At 36.4% G+C, this 18,998-nt stretch overlaps 1 long non-coding RNA gene across 2 annotated transcripts in view; it reads left to right on the top strand.

The window, feature by feature from the left end:
- Nucleotides 1-14,542, top strand: part of LOC143676420 (uncharacterized) — an 80,275-nt gene extending 65,733 nt beyond the window's left edge. For both annotated transcript variants that reach the window (XR_013172070.1, XR_013172071.1), the window contains 2 exons: nucleotides 10,671-10,811; nucleotides 14,401-14,542. This is a non-coding gene — a long non-coding RNA (uncharacterized LOC143676420). The remainder of the gene's footprint in view (nucleotides 1-10,670; nucleotides 10,812-14,400) is intronic.
- Nucleotides 14,543-18,998: the final 4,456 nt, after the last annotated feature.

Below are 18,998 nucleotides of genomic sequence, written 5' to 3'. Positions count from 1 at the left end.
TGCCGATGACTATGGGCACTGAAAAGTTTTAACTTCTGTATATCTTTCTTGAAAATTTCCTCCTAATCTAGTTTCAATTCATGTCTAGTAATTTAGAAATGTTAGCTAGTGAAGATGGTTCCCTTTTCCCCAGCAGGAAGTGCTTTGATTACCCATCCTGTTTTTTCAAAATTTCTTCAGTTCTATAGGACATTTTTTTATATCTAACATCTACAAGAATTTTAACTAAAATTGTATTGATCAAATCCAAATCCCCATATTTTCTTATCACATTCTTAAGATTATTCACCTTAAACATATTTTCTTATATTTATTTAATATCCAAATTTTAACCAAAGATTCAGACTTTCAAATAGATTTAATTTGTAGTACTTTATTCTATTAAGGAAACTTATTTCACTTGACTAATATTCATTTTTATTGTTTTCGATTACACAGGGTTTTGCCACTCATATTAAAGAAAGTTAGCATTTTATAAATCTAGGCTGCTTTCTCGATATTTTCCTCTTAGTTTTGTTTCAGTAACTTTTTCAGTGAAATTAAGCATTAACTATATTCTTCAAGTACAGCTCCCGGCCATAGAGGTACCTACCCCCTTGCATGTGAGGGGCAGGACTGAATCCACTCAGAAAGGAAGGTTCTTCTCCCTGGAGCCTACTATACCTCAGTGAGAAGTAAGGGGTGTTCCTAGGTTTACCATGGCCACCTTGAGAAATGGGATTTGGCCATTCTTGCAAGATGCCACCATAGTGGGAAACTGGGTAAAAGGTACATGGGATCTCTTTGTACTATTTCTCCCAACTACAATTATCTCCAAATACAAAATTTCATAACTATGTGTCAATAATGTTAACTTTACACCCCTCTGCCCTTCTCAGAAAGTTGGCAGATCTGAAGAAAATCTACATTAGACTCACTTATGCTAACCCGAAAGAAGCTGAGTTGCTCTAAGTTCCGTTTTATCTAGCACAAAGCTCTGCCCTGGATTTCTCTTCCATTTGACCCAGGAGTCCTGGATTCTAGTCTCAGTTTAAGTTTATTGGCCATCAGAGGAATGCAAAGTAAGACAAAAATTAAATATCACCTTACGCTTAAGAAACTGGCAAACATTCGGAAGCTGGACACTGTCAAGGATTAACAGGGATATGGTGACATAGAAATGCAGCTATTTGGGGAACAATCTGGCTGTCAAATGATTTTATCTGCTTTTCTCTTTCCCCTAAGATCTTCTGGGCAGGAATCACACACCCATCCATTATGCCCCACCCCCCCTCAAATTACAATAAGCCCATATTAAGACTTTGCTTCCTTCTTAAATCACCTTTCTTGACTTGAGGAGAAGGCAGAAAATCCACAGTACACTAACAACCCTCTAAAAAACCTATTTGAGAATCTAACCCCAACCCTTCTGTACCTTCAATGCCAGTGAAGGTTGTAGCGCGAAAACCAGGAACGAGGCCTCAGGCCTCCAGAAACATTCCGCGAAGTTAGAACAGGCTGAGACTAAGGATCCGCAGTTTCGGGAAGCAGGTTTTATTAGCTCATGCGCACGAGGGCCCAGCTGAGTCACCTCAAAAGTCTGAGCCCCGAACAAAAGGCAAGCTTAGCTTTTATAGACAATAAAAATGTTAAAGACAAGGTAAACAATTGGCTGATTTAAGTCAGGAATGGCCCAGAGCTGAACCATTGAGGGGCCCCCACCCCGGGAATGTCTTCTTTTGCCTACGTGCATTTTTACCAGTTCCTAAAGGCTAGGGGAGGGGGTTTCTATACCAGGAAATGTGCCTTATCTCGCTTGCCTGCAAGGAGAGGGGGTTTGGGGATTTTCCACAGAGAGCACAGCTGAACTAGAAAGAGGGGAAGGTCTGCCTGCTCCAAGGTGACTTCATGCAGTCACCTTCAAGCCCTCACACCATGTCCTTTGAAATTCCTGCATCACGGTCTGATACCTCTCATTCCTGCATCTGTTGCCCTCCTGCTGCATCCAAAATTCCCATATTATCAAACTTTAGCAAGTAGATAAAATTAAGTAAAAAAGCTGTGTTGATTTCTATCTCAGAAGAGGAACAGCGATGCTAGCAGGAAGAGGCTAACTTTTACACTCTATCTGGTTCCTGAATATCTTTAGGATCCCTTCTAACTTTAAAAGTACATGATTCTAGATATACTAAAATCTAATTTCCTAGTGATGATGTGACAGTGACCATTGAACTCCCAGAGAAAATTGAAGCATCTATTAATTTGACAAAATATTTGTTATAGTTGTGCTTCTGAAAGTATGGTTTAAAAATAATTATACTTGAAATTTTAACAGATTTTAAAATAAAACTTATGAATAAAGCATAATAATTTGCACTTAGGGATTTATCCTTTCAAAAATGGAGGGAAAGTGTTACATTTCAAGTTTTTAATGTAACACAGTGTATCTTACGCCAAAGAAAAGAGGTTCTTCTAATTTTAGGAAATTAGGCCAACTTCTCTATCTCACCAGTACATAACTTGAGGCTTTTAGAGCAGTTTCTCCAAATGTGGGCAAGACTACATACCTCAGAATCACCTGGGTTATGATGAAAATTCCAGTCCAGACTTATGAAATCTGGGGATGGGGTCACAAGTTTTTGTATTTTAAAAGCTCTTCAGTATTGTTAAGCAATAAAATCTCAAGCTAAAGTGTTTGTCATTCATATAAAAATTTGAGAACCAATGTTTTGGAATATGCATTTGTGAAAAATTCATTTTTTAATAAGGACCAAATAACATCTCTTCTCTATAAGCATGACTTTCTACACACACACACACACACACATCAGCTTGGCTAACTGATTAGGATTTTGGACTAAAATCCAACAAATGTTTTATTCCCTGTGCCACCGTTTCCCCCTTGAACAATATCAATAAATTATTTAAATTCTTTGTGACAAATAAGATGTACAGTAATTCCTTTTTCCTGCCTCAGAGACAAAGCATGAGGTTAATTAAATTACTGCTGCGAAATACTTTTAGCTCTTAGAGAAAGACATTTTATATAAGCATTATATTATATATGCAGCATTTTTTTCTCTCCTATGAAAGTAAGGCTAATTGTTCTTGAGAACTCAGGCCATGGCAGAGAAAACAACCATGGCATGGCTTTCACAAGCATTAAATTCACAAGGGCAAAACTGTGTCACAGTTGGTATCATACACAGTGAATGCTATGCTTCTAATATTTGCACAAATACCACTGCCATCTTGTGGAAAACAGTCATTGTCCTTATCTTGGGTTTCTATTTCATTTGCTCGAAATGGTGACAAGATAATTTAGGTTATCTGCTGTGGAAGATTCCTGACTTTTATATAGTCTTAGTCATCCTCGGGCCTGTTATCTGCGGTGCTCCAGGGCTAAGTGAGTCCACACTGAAGGTCAGGTAGAGCTAATGGAAGGAAAGGCTTTGTAAACAGGACATCTCCCCAGGGCCTGGAACTGAACATACCCCTCAAATGGGACTTGTGACAAAAACCTGTTTTTATGTTCCATTATATTCTGGAATTAGGGTTTAAAAAGGGGGGGGAATTTAATCATTGGTGATATTAAATCCTATGTTTATTTCTCTGAGAAAAATGTCAGTCTGTAAGTGTTGTTTGTATTCACCTGTCAAAAGAAGAAGAGGGTTTGCTTACAGAAAATAAATGAAATAAGACCACCATCAGCCCTGAATTCTATCATTTAATAAATAATTGTCATATTTTGACAAGCATGATGAATTTTTAAATCCACTCTTCAAAAATAGATTCTCATAGAAGGATGATTCCTTTATAGTTTTTCCTCAGATTTGTTGAATGGCTTAAAATTATAATGATGTATGCCTATAGAAAATATGCAAATGGATTCATTTATTCCAGAGAAATCTTTGCCCTAAGAAGTAATACTATATGGAAAATACATAGCATTTCCAGTCAGAAATATTGCCTTTACCTCTGTAAAACAAGATTCCTTGAGAAACATAAATTTGTTTATTTGTGAGGTTTTATGCACTTAGTTTTTGTCACTGCATCAGCCTTAGCAAAACTGTGAAAACATGAAATTTGTCTTTGGTACCCCCTTATCACTCATCACCCCCACTTTTACACTTCTACCTCCACTGCAAAATATCTTCCCTGAGGTAGGCGCTTCCTCACCTCTGTTCCTGCCCTTGCTTCACGAGCAAAAAGATAATGCAATTTAAATCAATATACACAAAAAGTGTTTGAGACTGAATAAGTCACTCTTCCGAGGAAAAGACACATTTGGGGAGAATTAGCAGTCAGACACTGCTTAATCCAAAGGATAGAATATCAAAAGAAAAATTCTAGGAAACTAGGCAGGGGAGAGAGTTTGGTAAGTGATTTTTTTCTCGTACCCAAGATCTCATCTAGAATTTTTTTCTAGAAACCAGACCTCACCCAAGATGGACAACCATCTATGCAACTTATTAGATTTTAAAAGTCAAAAAAATACTGTGGAAGAGGAATATTCTAGGCCCGTGAAACAAAATAGTATCTTCTTGCTACAGCCTCTTATCTCAGCACAGCATTGTATTCAAAAGAAATAAAAATCAGAATAATTTTAACAAAGGTACCACACTAATGAGAAATGTTGGTAATAGGGAAATCTGTGTGTGTGAGACAGGGGTATAAGGGAACGCTGTATTTTCTGCATGATTTTTCTGTAAACCAACAACTTCTCTAATGAAAAAATTAAAATAGAAAAGAATAGACCTTCGAAGTAAAAATGCCATCAGTGTACTATCTAAGGTGATTTTCTAAAATGATCAATTTCAGCGCATACATATGACATCACTTATTTCTCAGGTGGGATTCTCTTCTAAACAACAGTCTCTCCTCACACAAAACCCTCTGCCAGAGCGGATTCTGTTTTTAGTTTTCTTATTTTCATCAGATGAAATTCTTTAGATAGTAGTAAAAACTCTAAGTACATCAAGCTGTAAAAATTTCTGAGTCTTTCTGCACTTACATATATCCAGTTTCTAATGTTAAAGGCTTCTGAACTCAACTGTTATTATTACCCTTGCTGTCTTATCTTCTGTTCTAGTTTGCCAGCTGCCGGGATGCAACACACCAGAGACAGATTGGCTTTTAATTAAAGGGGATTCATTTTGTTGGTTCTTCAGAGGAAAGGCAGCTAACTTTCCACTGAGGTTCTTTCTTACGTGGAAGGCACAGGATGATCTCTGCTGGTCTTCTCTCCAGGCCCCTGGGTTCCAACAACTTTCCCCGGAGTGACTTCTTTCTGCATCTCCAAAGGCCTGGGCTGAGCTGCTAGTGCTGAGATGAGGAATGCTGAGCTGCTTAGGCTGTGTTACCTTGTGCTCTCTCATTTAAGCACCAGCCAATTAAGTCAAACGTCACTCATTGCAGCAGACACACCTCCTAGCTGACTGCAGATGTAATTAGCAACAGATGAGGTTCACGTACCATTGGCTTATGTCCGCAGCAACAGAACTAGGTATGCTCACCTGGCCAAGTTGACAACTGAATCTAACACATCTTTCATCACTTATCTCTGCATTTCCACACTCCTGCACTCTTCTGCACTGCTGTGGGGGAGAATCTTCTTGATTAGTCACAAACACCAAACTCTTCCTATGTGCATTATAATTTGCATTTGCTGTAGAGCATCCATCTGGACTGAGAGGGCTGTTTCACCCATTTATTATTCATTCTATGAATATGTTACCCACATGCCTTCTTCTGTTGCTGTCTGCAAATACTTCTGAAAGCTGCAGGTTAAATACTCTAAGAAATGGCTATCCTGCCTCAAGATGGTGCTTGACTCCAAGGCATGATTTGTCATATGTCCCTAATTTTTCTGACCATTAGTAGTTACTGCCCACCTTTGCTTCACAGTTTGCTGGACAGCTCAAGCTCCTGCATGTCTTTTTTCCTGTGGTTTTTCTTGATCCTCAGGTTCTACTGACCCCTCTGTTCTCTCTCTTTTCAGCAAGTTAGATACTGTTATTTAGCCTATCCTTGTAATTTAGACATAAAGAATGGCAGCCAGGGAAAGTCCCTTTGGGAATTTGTTCTACTCCATGTCCTTCCCTTTTCCACCCCTATCCAAGAGACACACATACATATTCACACATACACACACACACACACACACACACACACACACAAACCCTCTCTCCATGACCTTTCCCTGTCCTCCTTTCAAAATTCCTCCCTTTTAAAACGCTATGGGGCTAGGGACAAAATGGTCATGCTTATTTTGCAAAAGCTGCAAATGGCATTCAAATTGCTGCTCTTACCTGCAGAAGGTCATTTTCAGTATTTGTTTTTTAACTCCATGCAGTAATTTTTTTATTGTTATGTCATAAGTTTGTGTCCCTGTATAACATGCTATAACACTGTGCTGTGAATTTTAGCATATTTTTCTCATCTACGTCTTTGAGTTACAAACCAAAACCCTAGCAATATTAATCAAAAGGGGATCTGAATAAGTTGCCTTACTTTCTCTTTTAAATGGACAATTCATTTCAGCTATGACTTCTCTATATGGAAATTCACATTTTTCTGTGGCTAGGCAGTGCTTATCTTCCATCTGATAAACTGTTTTTCATTTTTGCATAATACCAGCAGAGTTTACTTTAATTGTGTATGTATAATGTATGAGATCAGCTGTAAAAATATTTTATATCCTCATATAGAAACTATAGGACAATCATGCAGGTACTCATTTTTTCCCTCTGCAACCCACATATTATCAGAGCCAAATTCTGATAACTCAGCTTTTCTTACTATCTTTTATACAGTAATTGTTCAAACTTACAGCTTTCTTGTTCCATCATGTATTAGCTCAGTTCAAATACTACAAATTGCTCAACTTTACTCAATATAACTCCTTCCATTTTCCCTACTGAATTTAAGGTTTCTTTTCTAAAATATCCTCCAAGGTTTGTTCATGCAATAGTGTGAATACATTTCGAATTGATAGGCTTCAATCTGAGAAAATAATGTCAGGAGACTGAAACATGACTTGAGAAACTGTTTGCCAAAACTATTTGTCAGAATACTTGAAAATATAAACTGTGGGTTTGATCATTTTAAATTTTCCTTACAATGAACTTAGTTTTCAATGTGTGCATCATGTGACAAAGTACACATTGCATTATAAATTACTCCTGTTTAATAAAAAGTTACGCAAAATATCTCTAGCATTTTGTCTTAAGGCCTATATAGCATAGGTGCTTATACAGCATAAGCTACACAACACCTGATTGCTCTCTGACATAAAAATGTCTAGGGGGCGGGCCACGGAGGCTCAGCAGGCAAGAATGCTTGCCTGCCATGCCAGAGGACCCGGGTTCAATTCCCAGTGCCTGCCCATGTAAAAAAAAAAAATAAAAAAAAAATGTCTAGGTACATGACAGTCACAGTTATAAATAACTGTTACCATATTTTGATTGTATGAGTTAAGGTTGCTTTCACACTTAAAACACTCTTTAAATTTGATAAATAAACAAGATAGTCCATCATGGGTGCTTAGTATTGCAAGTCAGAGGGGTCAACCCTGGGCCCCCCCACAAGAAACAGATCTCAATGCTTACAAATATTTAAAGTGGTGGTAGTGGGAGCTGTGAAAGACTATTTTAAAATTGGTGAAACTACCAACTTTACATAACTCATTTGAACAGATATATTTTAATTCTGAAATTGAATTGCAGATTAAATTATTTCAGGTGTATTTTTATTCTTAAATTGAAAGCAAATCCAAGTGGGAAGGGTGGTGTTTGATCTTCTGAAGTGGATACTTTTTAAGCAGTAGGGTATCTCTCAGACGTGAAAAGGACAGGAGAAAGTGAAAAACTATGTACTTGAGAGAGACACCAGCTAACTACATGATAGGGTGATCAGATTGAGGGCCAAGCTGAAACCAAACAAATGAATAATTGATAAGCATATCAAACGAATAAAGCAGTAGATCAGAAAGTCACAAGCCACTAAATTAGAAAGACAAGTACTGAATGCCTAAATCTGCCTCATTTGTTCTCCATCATGGTAAACTTTCATTTTGTTTATAGTTTTTAGAATGTTTTAAACCAGTAGGGTAAAGTTACTTTCATCATTGATCATCCCCCCTCCAGATATGCTGACATACACTAATCACTTTTTCTATTACAAATAAAGCTCAGTAAAACCATAAAGGAATTTCAAAGTTTCCTTAGATATGGTACATTCTGAGAACAAAAAGGCTAATCCATTTAATTATTTAATAAATTCATTAAAAAGTATTCAATACATAATTGAATTTTAGTTCCATTAGCAAAAAGTGCCTATATACTAAGAGAGCTCAAATAGAATTGAGAGGCTACTGTGGAGGCTACTTTTTACACAAGCTTTAGCTAAATATTGCTAATTAACATCATTTGCCAACCCTCAACCAAAACCATTCCTGTGACCCCTAAACCTAGGGCTATATTTGAGATTCAACCAAAGTTTCACGTACTAAGATAACTTTTTTCCAGAAACCAACAACCTCCAGATGGGTTCCTAAGCCAGATAAGTCCTGGGGCCAGCCTCTCCAAGAACATCAATTAGTACCATCTCCCTATCCCATATTATTAACACCCCTTCCAACAAGAAGAAGTTAGAAAAGGCAGAGCCCAAATACCCCTAAAGATTGGGAGAAGGATCAAAGGAGAAGGAGGAGTTATAACAGAGAAGATAGGATTCAATAAATGAATATGAATTCTGAATTATTACATTGATATTTATTTTAGTCTCCAGTAAGTGTCTTAGAGTAGGTCGAAGGAAAAGTCTAAAATTGTGTAACTAACCCATAACAAACTCTGAAATCTGTTTATAACTACTTGTTACAACGTACCTTGAAATTTATTGCATTTTTGTATATATGTTACATTTCATAATAAAAAATGTTTTCAAAAAGTGCCTAGATACCAGAGCCCAAATACCCCTAAAGAGTGGAATAGAAAGATCAAAGGTGATGGTGGAGTTATACAGAGAAGGTAGGGTTTAACAAACGAACATGATTGCTGAATCATTAAATTGATATTTCTCTTAGTCTCCAGTATCTTAGAGCAGCTAGAAGAAAAAACCTAAAACCGTGGAATTGTAACCCACGTCAAACTCTGAAATCTGTGCTACAACTAATTGTTGTGCTGTGCTTTGAAATTTTTTGCTCTTTTATATATATGTTATTTTTCACAAAAAAAGAAAATATAAGTCGATTGTGATGGTAAACGAATATTTATTCCTTCTATGAATAAATGTTCCAGAACAGCTAGAAGGAAAAATCTGAGAGGATGGTATGGTAGCCCACGAAAAACTCTGGAATCTGTCCTGTAATTACTTGTTGAAGAGTGCTTGGAAAACTATTGTTTTTTTATTTCTTTGCTTTGTATATATTTTATATTATTCATTTGTTAAACCCTACAATTAAAAGTTTTTTTAAAAGTGCCTAAGCTACACAACTCCTTCAACACAAAAATTTACATTTGTCAATGTTTTGACTGAAAGCAGGGGCATTCTGTTTTATTTTTGTTTTGATACTACTGGCTAGAGTAAAAATGAGATAGTAATATCTAATAATCTTTCTAAAGTTAGTTTTGTTGTGTGTATGTGTATTTTTTTTAGACAGAGGACTTATCTTTTGAATACTTTTAATTTCTTTGCCCTCAGAAAACTTTGAAAACACGTCTAGGACTTTTGCTGCTTTTTCCCTTTAGGAGTAACTATAATAAAAATTACAGTAAGAATCTCTCCAGTTTTTTAGCTTCTTTCCTCCTACAACATACTCTTACTTTGACATTAATATGCTTTTTAAAAATTCATTTGGCAGCTGAGCCCCATTTACCAATATGCACATTATCAGCAGCCTTGAAGGCAAGAAGTCTCCTACTGAAGCCTTGTCAAGGAAGAGCATATTTTCTAATAAACAAGCATTTATTGGGTACCTTCTCTATGCCAGACATATTGCTAGGCAAAAAGGATATGGATATGACACCAACCTACCTTACAGTTGAAAAGTTTATACCTTTACCTTAGTTTATATGTATTTCATATACATATATTCAATCATTCACTTAATAAATATCTAATGATACATTACCAGGTGCCAGTAATGTGTAAAAGTGTCTTTTATATATTTCACATAATCACAGAATAAAGATGATTATCTAGGTGCATCTAAGACATCCATACTATTGGCATGTTCTAAGCAATGCTGCTAGACAAAGGAGGGAGTCCTTAATTTTCTCATTCATTTGGACAACAAGTTTCTTACCAATGTGTCTCAGCGCATCCTAAAAATAAAAAATAAAAATAAAAACATCAGACCACCCACCAAATGGCTTTGTCTCTGGGCACAGTTACCACTTGGCATCTGCTAAGATGTGCAGTGAAGGTATTAATTACTGCTCACCATGTGATTAATGTGGCTGATAGTTCTTCAGGAGGTCAGTGTGTTTTGTGGATTTTAGATTAATGGTTCCAATTTGACAGACAGCAAGCCACTGAATGTCACCAGGTGGCAAAAATATTGTATTACCCTAGGCAGAACTAAAGAGGGCAATCCTCACAACAGGATTATTTGAAACCTGAGTTCTCCCACATTTTTTCCAAACAATCTTAAGCAGAAATTCTAAATGTTTTTCCATTTTTATTTTTAGGTAACAAACTGACTTCTTACCTGGGCCCAACCAAGCATCAAAGAAATTATTTGGAGCCAGAACATAGATTTGACACTGAAGCCTAGTGAGAGATATCACCTGCACAGCATGTCTACCCTTCCGAAGGAAGGGGCTGCATAAGTAATTCAACTTTACTGTTTACATATTTAAGCCATTAAATAGCCTAAGCACACTTATGAGAAGATATTTAGCAGAAGACATTTCCTGAGCTTCCTCAGGAAAATCCTAGTAGCATATTATCTTAAATGAAGTAGCTACTTTTTTTTTTTGGTATGCTCTGTGGCAGGGTCACATTTCATTATTTTTCCATGTGAGTATCCCATTATTGCAGCACCATTTGTTGAATTTTTCTTTGTTTTGTTTTTTGTTTTGCTTGCTTGTTTGTTTGGTTTTTTTTGGGGGGGGGGTGCATGAACCGGGAACCAAACATGGCAGATGAGAATTCTACCACTGAACTACCTTTGCAAACCCCTGAAGTAGCTACTTTTAAAAAGAGAGAGAAAATGGTCTGACAGAAGAAAATATAATGGAATATTTCTGTTTCCTTCTCTTGGGGACAGCAAAAATCCCAACATATGACTCTCTTGTATCTTTCCCAGATCAGGAGTTCACTGAGGAAGAAGAATTCATTAACTTTTCTTATATTCCTAACACCTAGCTCCAGTACAATATAGGGACTGAATAATTTTGAGTCCTTTACCAACCAAATCAAGACTATGGGACACATATGTCCTTTGCAAATATGCTTTTGTGTGTACAGGAACTTGGCAGAGTTTATCAGCCAAAAGGCAGACAATACTTGTTCCTGAATATATACAGGCATAACCTATGAGGCTATAATAAAAACTGAACATACAACCACATTCTTTAAAGAGTTTAATATATTTTTTGAAGCAGAATGCTTGTTGGTGGGTAGAAATATTTTGCATCTCAAGGACTAGAACATTTCATTCCAAAGTGCTTTTTATGTGTTTCACTCCAAAATGCTGACTTCACTTATCACCCTTCCACTTATGTAACCTTTATTATCTTAAATAAGACCCATAAAATAAAAGTAAAATCTATTATCAGTCACAATGATGTTTTTACAATGTCAGTCTTTTGCATCATTCCTCAGCTTACAGTGTACAGCTACTTCCGCATCTCTCACAGGGGGAGAGCCACTGTCTGTCCTCTGAGGCCTATAGGACCTGGTCTCTGGGACCTCTGTGACCATCCCCTACCCCTCCTTGAACCCTGGCTTTTGCACTGAGCTTATTTTTCCCTCTTCCTGGAATCCTCTTCTGACTTCCTCTCAGTGTTCAAGTCTTTTTTCAAAGGTCATTTTTTTCAAGGAGACCTACCCTACCCACCCTATTTAAAATTGAAAATTTCCCATCCTCCAGCCTAGAACTTCCCATCACTCTTATTGTTTTATTTTCTGTACAGCACTTATAAAGTTCTAACATACTAAACATATACTTACTTATTAGGTTTAGGGTTGAGCTCTCTCTACTAAAAGGTAAGCCTCGTGAGGACAGTCTCTTAACTCTGCTATAATCTCAGTGTCTAAAGGAGTGGCTGACACATAGGAGACATTCAGTATTATTTAATCAATAGTAACCAGTATGGTCTTTAGAGTTTAATATCTTTGGGGGATGGAAAAATAAGGGATTACTGAAGAAGTTCAAGTGGGAACATTCCCTAAAACTTATTATAAGAAGATTTTCATAGGCACCCAACACACTATACTGGCAAGGAAACATAGTTTTTTAAAATGATCCTTATTTTGAGAGCAATTTTAAGGTTTTTGGAACAATAATAAATGCCTATACATAGCACAAGGAATTACCCACAAAAGATTTTAGTCCAGACTTCACCAGATGTGCTGTTTAAAACCCTTAAGCGGGGTGCACGGGTGGTTCAGTGGTAGAATGCTCGCCTTCCATGCTGGACACCTGGGTTTGATTCCCAGCCCATGCACTCCAAAAAAGAAAAACCTTAGGCAGTCTAGTCCTTGCAGAAAAATTTCTCTCCAAAGTCATGTATATAAGTAAGTGATATAAAACTACCACACTTCAGTCACTATTCTGACCTTTATTATTATAGGATACTTATTATAATAAGAATACTTATTATATTAAGTGACGCGCTCAAAATCACTTACAGAATAGCTTTTATAAACCCAACACTTTAAATACATGTAAAAGCCTACATATATAAATGATTTCTCTCTATATTTTCATAATCAGGTTTGATATTTATGAAGAAAAAAAAGGACCTCTAGGAATGGAACATCAAATTATAACCTAATATTTGCAGAAAACAAAGTTTCTCTAAAAAAAAATAAAGTTTCAAGTTAAGTAGCACTTAACTTGAGAACCTTACTGGAAACAAATTAGGTGGAAGAAGGAAGTGGTCAATATTCTCAGCTGTATGCTTAGATCGGTTCTAAACTAACAGGAATTTCTACTCTATGCTGTTGCCCATTTCCTCACACTCCAGATAGCTCAGAATATTTTGGGCATTTAGTGTGCAAAAATGGCACAAGAATCTTGACTGCTCAGTTAACTATAAAAGCAAAAGCTGTTTTTTCAATTTCTTTGGAAACAAAGAACAGTTAAATCATTGTTAAATCCAAACAATTTAATTATCATATTTTATTTAAACCTATGATACCATAGACTGATGTAGTATATTCCATTTATCACTAACAAATGTTAAAACACTGCCAATTATAATTATAAAATGTCTTTGATTATAAGCTGCATCCTAATTTCAGATGTTAAATGGGGGAAATGTCTGTCTCCGAATCAATTAGTCATTTTCTAGTATTTAAGGGAGATAAAGCCAGAGTGACCAAATGCTATCTTTTTCTACCAAGCAAACAGTAAGAATAAAGTAATTATGTGGATAAGCTACTATTGAGTAATGAAGTTACTGTGATATATAAAGTTCTATGATATCTCAGATCATCAAATACTATAGTAGATTCAAGAAAATCATAGAATACCCTAAAATGGAATAATTTGGGCTTATGTAAGTCATACACTTACTCAAGATCCACAAGTTGAAAACCTAGAAGAAATTAGCCTGGATCCAAAAGTAATGAAATTTTAGCTACAGCCAAATACTATGCTTCACAGAACAGGTAATATTATCATAGGATTATATTGGTCCTTTTTAAGTTCATGAAGTAACAGACATTCTCAAATAATTTTTATTGGAATTACAAATTTACACAAAAGCGATTTTATGTAACAAAAATATTCACTAATATGAATTTGAATATCCAATTTTTCTTCATGCTGTGCTCAAATGATAAACTAGAAAATGTCATTTTAAAAATTGTTTTGACAAATAGCAGGTAAATCACAAAATATAAGCAAGATAATGCTTAAAATGGGGAAGGATTTGGCAGCTAAATTGCCAAGAAAGAAAAATGAAAATTACTAACATGAATACTAAAAGCATTTATGAAATTTCAAGAACGCATGACTAGATCGTTCAAAATGGAAATTATAATCAATAAGAAATGTCATGCAGCAATTTCATTTTATGCAGAACCGTGTAAGTAAATGTACCATTTGATTTAATAATGAAGATATAAAAAAAATAAACTCTTTAAATAACATAGCTGCAGTGCTCCTTTCTATAATGATGTGTATGTCTTAAAAGGGAGAAAGCCAAGATGGAAGATTTTAAAACATTATTCATCTTTTTCTTACAGCAGGATGACAGCCTGCTGTCACCAAACATGTTACCTCACTGTTTCCTGATGGAGCACCTTTAAAAGGATGAGATGAATGCAAGTGTTTAACTATTTTAACATATCAACAAAAGAAAACATAAGCAGCTATTGAAACAAATGATCTGACTCCGCATTGATTGAACATGTTTATGTCTTTAGACAGAAAGGTGTTGATGCTTAAAATTTTTAGTGTCAAAGGAACGGAGGTTTACCAATTAAACGACAAATTAGGTTCAATACCAAATAAGTCTCAACCCCTTTGCCAACCGCTCATATCTCATAGACAAAAGTGCAAAAATCTGCCGGGGATTCTGGGTGCATTATTTAAAACTTAAACTAAATTTAAGCCATAATTTCAAAAGTTTGCTGCTTCCTAATTAATGTTGATTAAATGCTGGAGATTGCCTAAATTTTAAAATAGCAACACTATCTTGGATACGACTTCAGTAATAGAAGAGGTCCTTTTCTGGAATGCATGGCACATACTGATCTGTAGCTTTTTAGGGTACCCGCAAGCTAACAAGGTATCACTTTTAATCCTACAAATGAACCACTTCAAAATCTATAGTTTTAGACCCTGGCCTATTTCTAAATTGAAATGGAAAATAAACCCCTTTTGCCCAACCTATTCTTTTTCAGTGGACTCTCTTCCCTAGCCTCCCATTTTTCTAACCTAACTTCATTTACAGAGAATGACTTGATAAACTTTGTGGAGGAAGAACCTCACAAATTATTTCTTTTAGTAACATTTACATTTCAAAAGGTTATGCCTAGAGAAAAGTTAACAATGTATCACTAACAGGAATTTCAGGGATGCTTTTTAGGTCCTTAAGTTTTATCTCATTTTATAATTTTATACTAAGTTGAACCAGGTTTCATATTTTATATTTCACAACTATATTTTTCTCCAGTTTTCATTATATCTGTTATTAAGAATTTTACATTGAAACATATAGGACTTTTCAGAATGAATAGAGAAAAAAATATTCACATAATTTCATTAAACTCATCTTGTTCAGTACAAAAGTAGTTTTGTATTATAGAATAATTAACAACTTTTATTTTCCACAGTTCTATGGAGTAAGTTCTGCAGTTTTCGAAGTTATCATTACAGAATGTTTTTGTTCTGTCATATCAATACGAGCTAATGAGATGAAAATAGCAACCTTTCATCAAATCCTGATGTTAAGTGCATTTTTTACTCTTCATATCTTTTAAAATAGGGCCTATAGGACTGTAGTGTATGGGCACCTAAGAATATGTAGTCAAAGGCAAAAATGAAAGTTTTTTTGGATTCAGATATTTTAAACTCAGAACACCGACTATATATTTCAGGTTAGAAATTTTTTGTAAATAGCAATGACATGCCCATTTTGTAGCCACAATTTTAGATTTTCAGTCTTAATTTCAAAGGAAAAAGAAAGGAAAATAAAGGAGAGTGAGAAGGAGGAGGGGAAGAGGAGAAGGAGAAGGCAATGCCTTTTGGTTGTACAACAAAATCTCTCCATTTTGAATATCAATATACCGGCAAAGACAAATCCCATTGTTGAAATTCATAGGGTGTGACACAACGACCGAGATTTCTACATTGAAACAACTTTGCCACCAATTTCATAATCTAGTGTTTCCAAACCCAGGATGTACATAGAATCACCTGGGAAAATTTTGAAATATACTGATGGCCTAAATCTACCCCCAGAGATTCTGATGTATTTGGCCTAGGGTCCAGCCTGAGTATCAGGAGATTTAAAAGCTCTCCAGGTGATTTGTATGTGCATGTAGTCAGCTTTAATCACAAGACAGAAGGCAGTGTTATTCCAGACACCTGTTGGAGCTGATTGCACTTGATTGAACCCTGCTTAGGGAGACATCTCGCCTCGAGCTGAATCTTCACAGGTTGCCCCACATTTACCCTTCCCTCAGTGGTTCTGACTCTCACTGCAGCAGAAAAAGAGATAAACAGCCTAGGCAATAAACCATGGCTGCTATTAGATTGCCTTTCTTTGACTACACCAACGGGCGAGAAAGTGCTCTTCAGTACTGCAGAGAAAACATAGGAACAAGGCTGCCATCTTGCTGGCTTTCTGGGCATTTCAATCCTTTTTCTCCAAAAAAAAAAACTAGTCATAGACTCCAACTTAATTTACATGTTAGACACGGCCTTAAATATTCTCGTGCAATGGAGGCCCCAGTGGTGACAGGCAGAAACTGAAGTATTAGCAGAGCCAGCCCTCTTTGTTGGGTCAAGCCCTCAGAAATTTATTTCACCCACCTCCCTGCCTGCAAAGCTTTTCTTTTAGGGTTTTCAGAACAGAGGTTAGCAAAAAATGGGATAAGACAGTCTTGTTACCAGGAAGGCTCTAACCAGTGGTTTTCAAATTGAAAATACGTCAGAATCTTGTGGAGAGCTTGTGAAAATCTACAATCCTAGGACCCCCTCCCAGAATTTTTGAGTGGGGTTGGAGCCTAAGAATTTGCATTTCTAAGAAGTACCTAGGTAATGCTGCTGGCCCAGGGACCTCTCTTTAAGAACCACTGGACAAACTGTCAAAACTGGTTAATTGTTAATAGTTGGTAATCTAGTAAATTCATCCAAGCTCTTAGTCAGCTGAGGAGGCAGGACCTGGTAAGCTATCCATAGGCTAGGACAGTGACCAAGGTCCAAAGAAATCGTCACTATGGGATTGTCCCTAGATATTGGTGGAGAAGCTTGAGGGTACAACAAATGCCAGGTAAGGATAAGAAGTGGTTTGGATAAAGATGGGATAAAATATGCCTTTTCATTGTTTTGTCTAGGGTCTCCCTAGGGATTTGGGGAGGCATGTTGGAGTCTCTTACCCAAATACTAAATCATCCTAATCCATTTGGTTTAGGAGGGAGCAAACCTCCTCCTCAAGCCAAAATGACATGCTACAATGGATTTTAATCCGAGGATTTTATAGAGACAGTAATTAAAGATAAATTAAATTGTTTGCATTCTAATAGCACCATCTAGTGGAAATTCTGGAATTTTGTTGAACATCAAGTTTAGCCTGAAATGGAGGTAGTTTATTTTTTTGACAGGAAGGAGGTTTCCCGTAATTTACTAATTGTGGTACACTGCAGAAGGGCAAGTGAACAAAACCAGTAAATTCTGGCTATAAGAAAAGACATTTTTGGAATCATATGTAATATAATCTAGAAAACTAGCAACGCTATTAACTGAGGAGACTGTATGTATAGGGAAATGTATACAAACAGCTTTTCTAGAATAGACTGTGCAAAAACAGTCAATAAAAATGGGAAAATTATATTGTATTAAAAATATATTGTATCTGAGTATGTTATTGTGTTCAAGCCTCAAACCACCTCATAATCACTGATAACTATATAAAAATAAGAGCGCAAAGTTCATGTGCCATATGAATGTAATAGAATTCAAATAACCATGCACCTTATAAATAATCAAATAAATTGAATCCTCTATTCTCTACTATGGACCCCAAGAAAAGAAAGAGCAAGAACAAAATAAGAGATTCTACTGGGTTGGGTTCTGAAATAGGATCAGAAAGAAAGTAATTTCAGATTTTAAAGCTTGACCTTACTGGACCACAAATGTTGTTTGTGAAACTGTGCTGTCGACAAACTGATAGTGTAAGGGTAACCATTTCCCTGAGAAGTTTGAACTCGGTTCAATATTAACAAGAAGAAACTTTAGTTTTTCTAATCACTACTTTCAAACATGATTGGTTGACTTCCCATTCCTGCTTCTTTTTTTGGAATGATATCTAGAGCAGATTCCAGAGATGTCTGTATGTTTTCAGTTATTAGGCTTGTGAAACTGGAGATCCAGAGGAATCCGCCCTGACCCTTCACCTCTAACTCCAAAAATGTGATGCCAACAAGTTGTGCAGTGTGGGAGCCTGGTTGCAGGACACCTGCTCTATCCCCTCGCATCAAGAACTAACTTCATAAATGGGTTGAAGTGGTTTCCAGGAGAAGAAAAGAAACAGGGTCTCTTTACCCAACTGCTTTCTGCTATAGAACTCTGTTGGTTGTTGCTGCTTATCTGGATAATGCCACCTAACAACGTTAAGTTTTCTGTGTGGCAGGTGTCCAAATCCTGTTTGTCTTGGAGATGACTTGTTAAGTTCTTCACAAGATTCTGACATGGTAAACTCAATTTCTACACGGTCTTTCCCACCCCTCAACCTACCCCACAAGCTTCTTTCGGCTGGTGTCCCTGCAGCCAAGCCAGTAAACAGGATTCAGGTCGATGCACTATCAAGATGACACACATCTGTCTACCTTTCTCCATACCCACTCGGCCTATGGGAAATGTGTCACTCCAAACAGTGCAAAACAGAGTACTCTCCATTCCATGGCTGCTGCCTCTCCAAAGCCTTCTTTACAATGGCTCGGAAAGGCATTCACTAAACAGATACTCAGCTGTGAAAAAGATAAGATTCTCCTTTTTTATAGCACACTATTCCAACTTCATGGTAGAGAGGAACGAATCCTCTCTCCCTATGAACAGTGCATGCTGAGGACTTTCAGCTCCTCTCTTTACAATTGTCCCTCCACAGATTCCCTTCCCT

Source organism: Tamandua tetradactyla, chromosome 3, assembly GCF_023851605.1.
Source record: "Tamandua tetradactyla isolate mTamTet1 chromosome 3, mTamTet1.pri, whole genome shotgun sequence".
NCBI lineage: Eukaryota > Metazoa > Chordata > Mammalia > Pilosa > Myrmecophagidae > Tamandua > Tamandua tetradactyla.
Note: the sequence above shows the minus strand (reverse complement) of the source record. Positions and strands in the feature narration are given on the sequence as shown.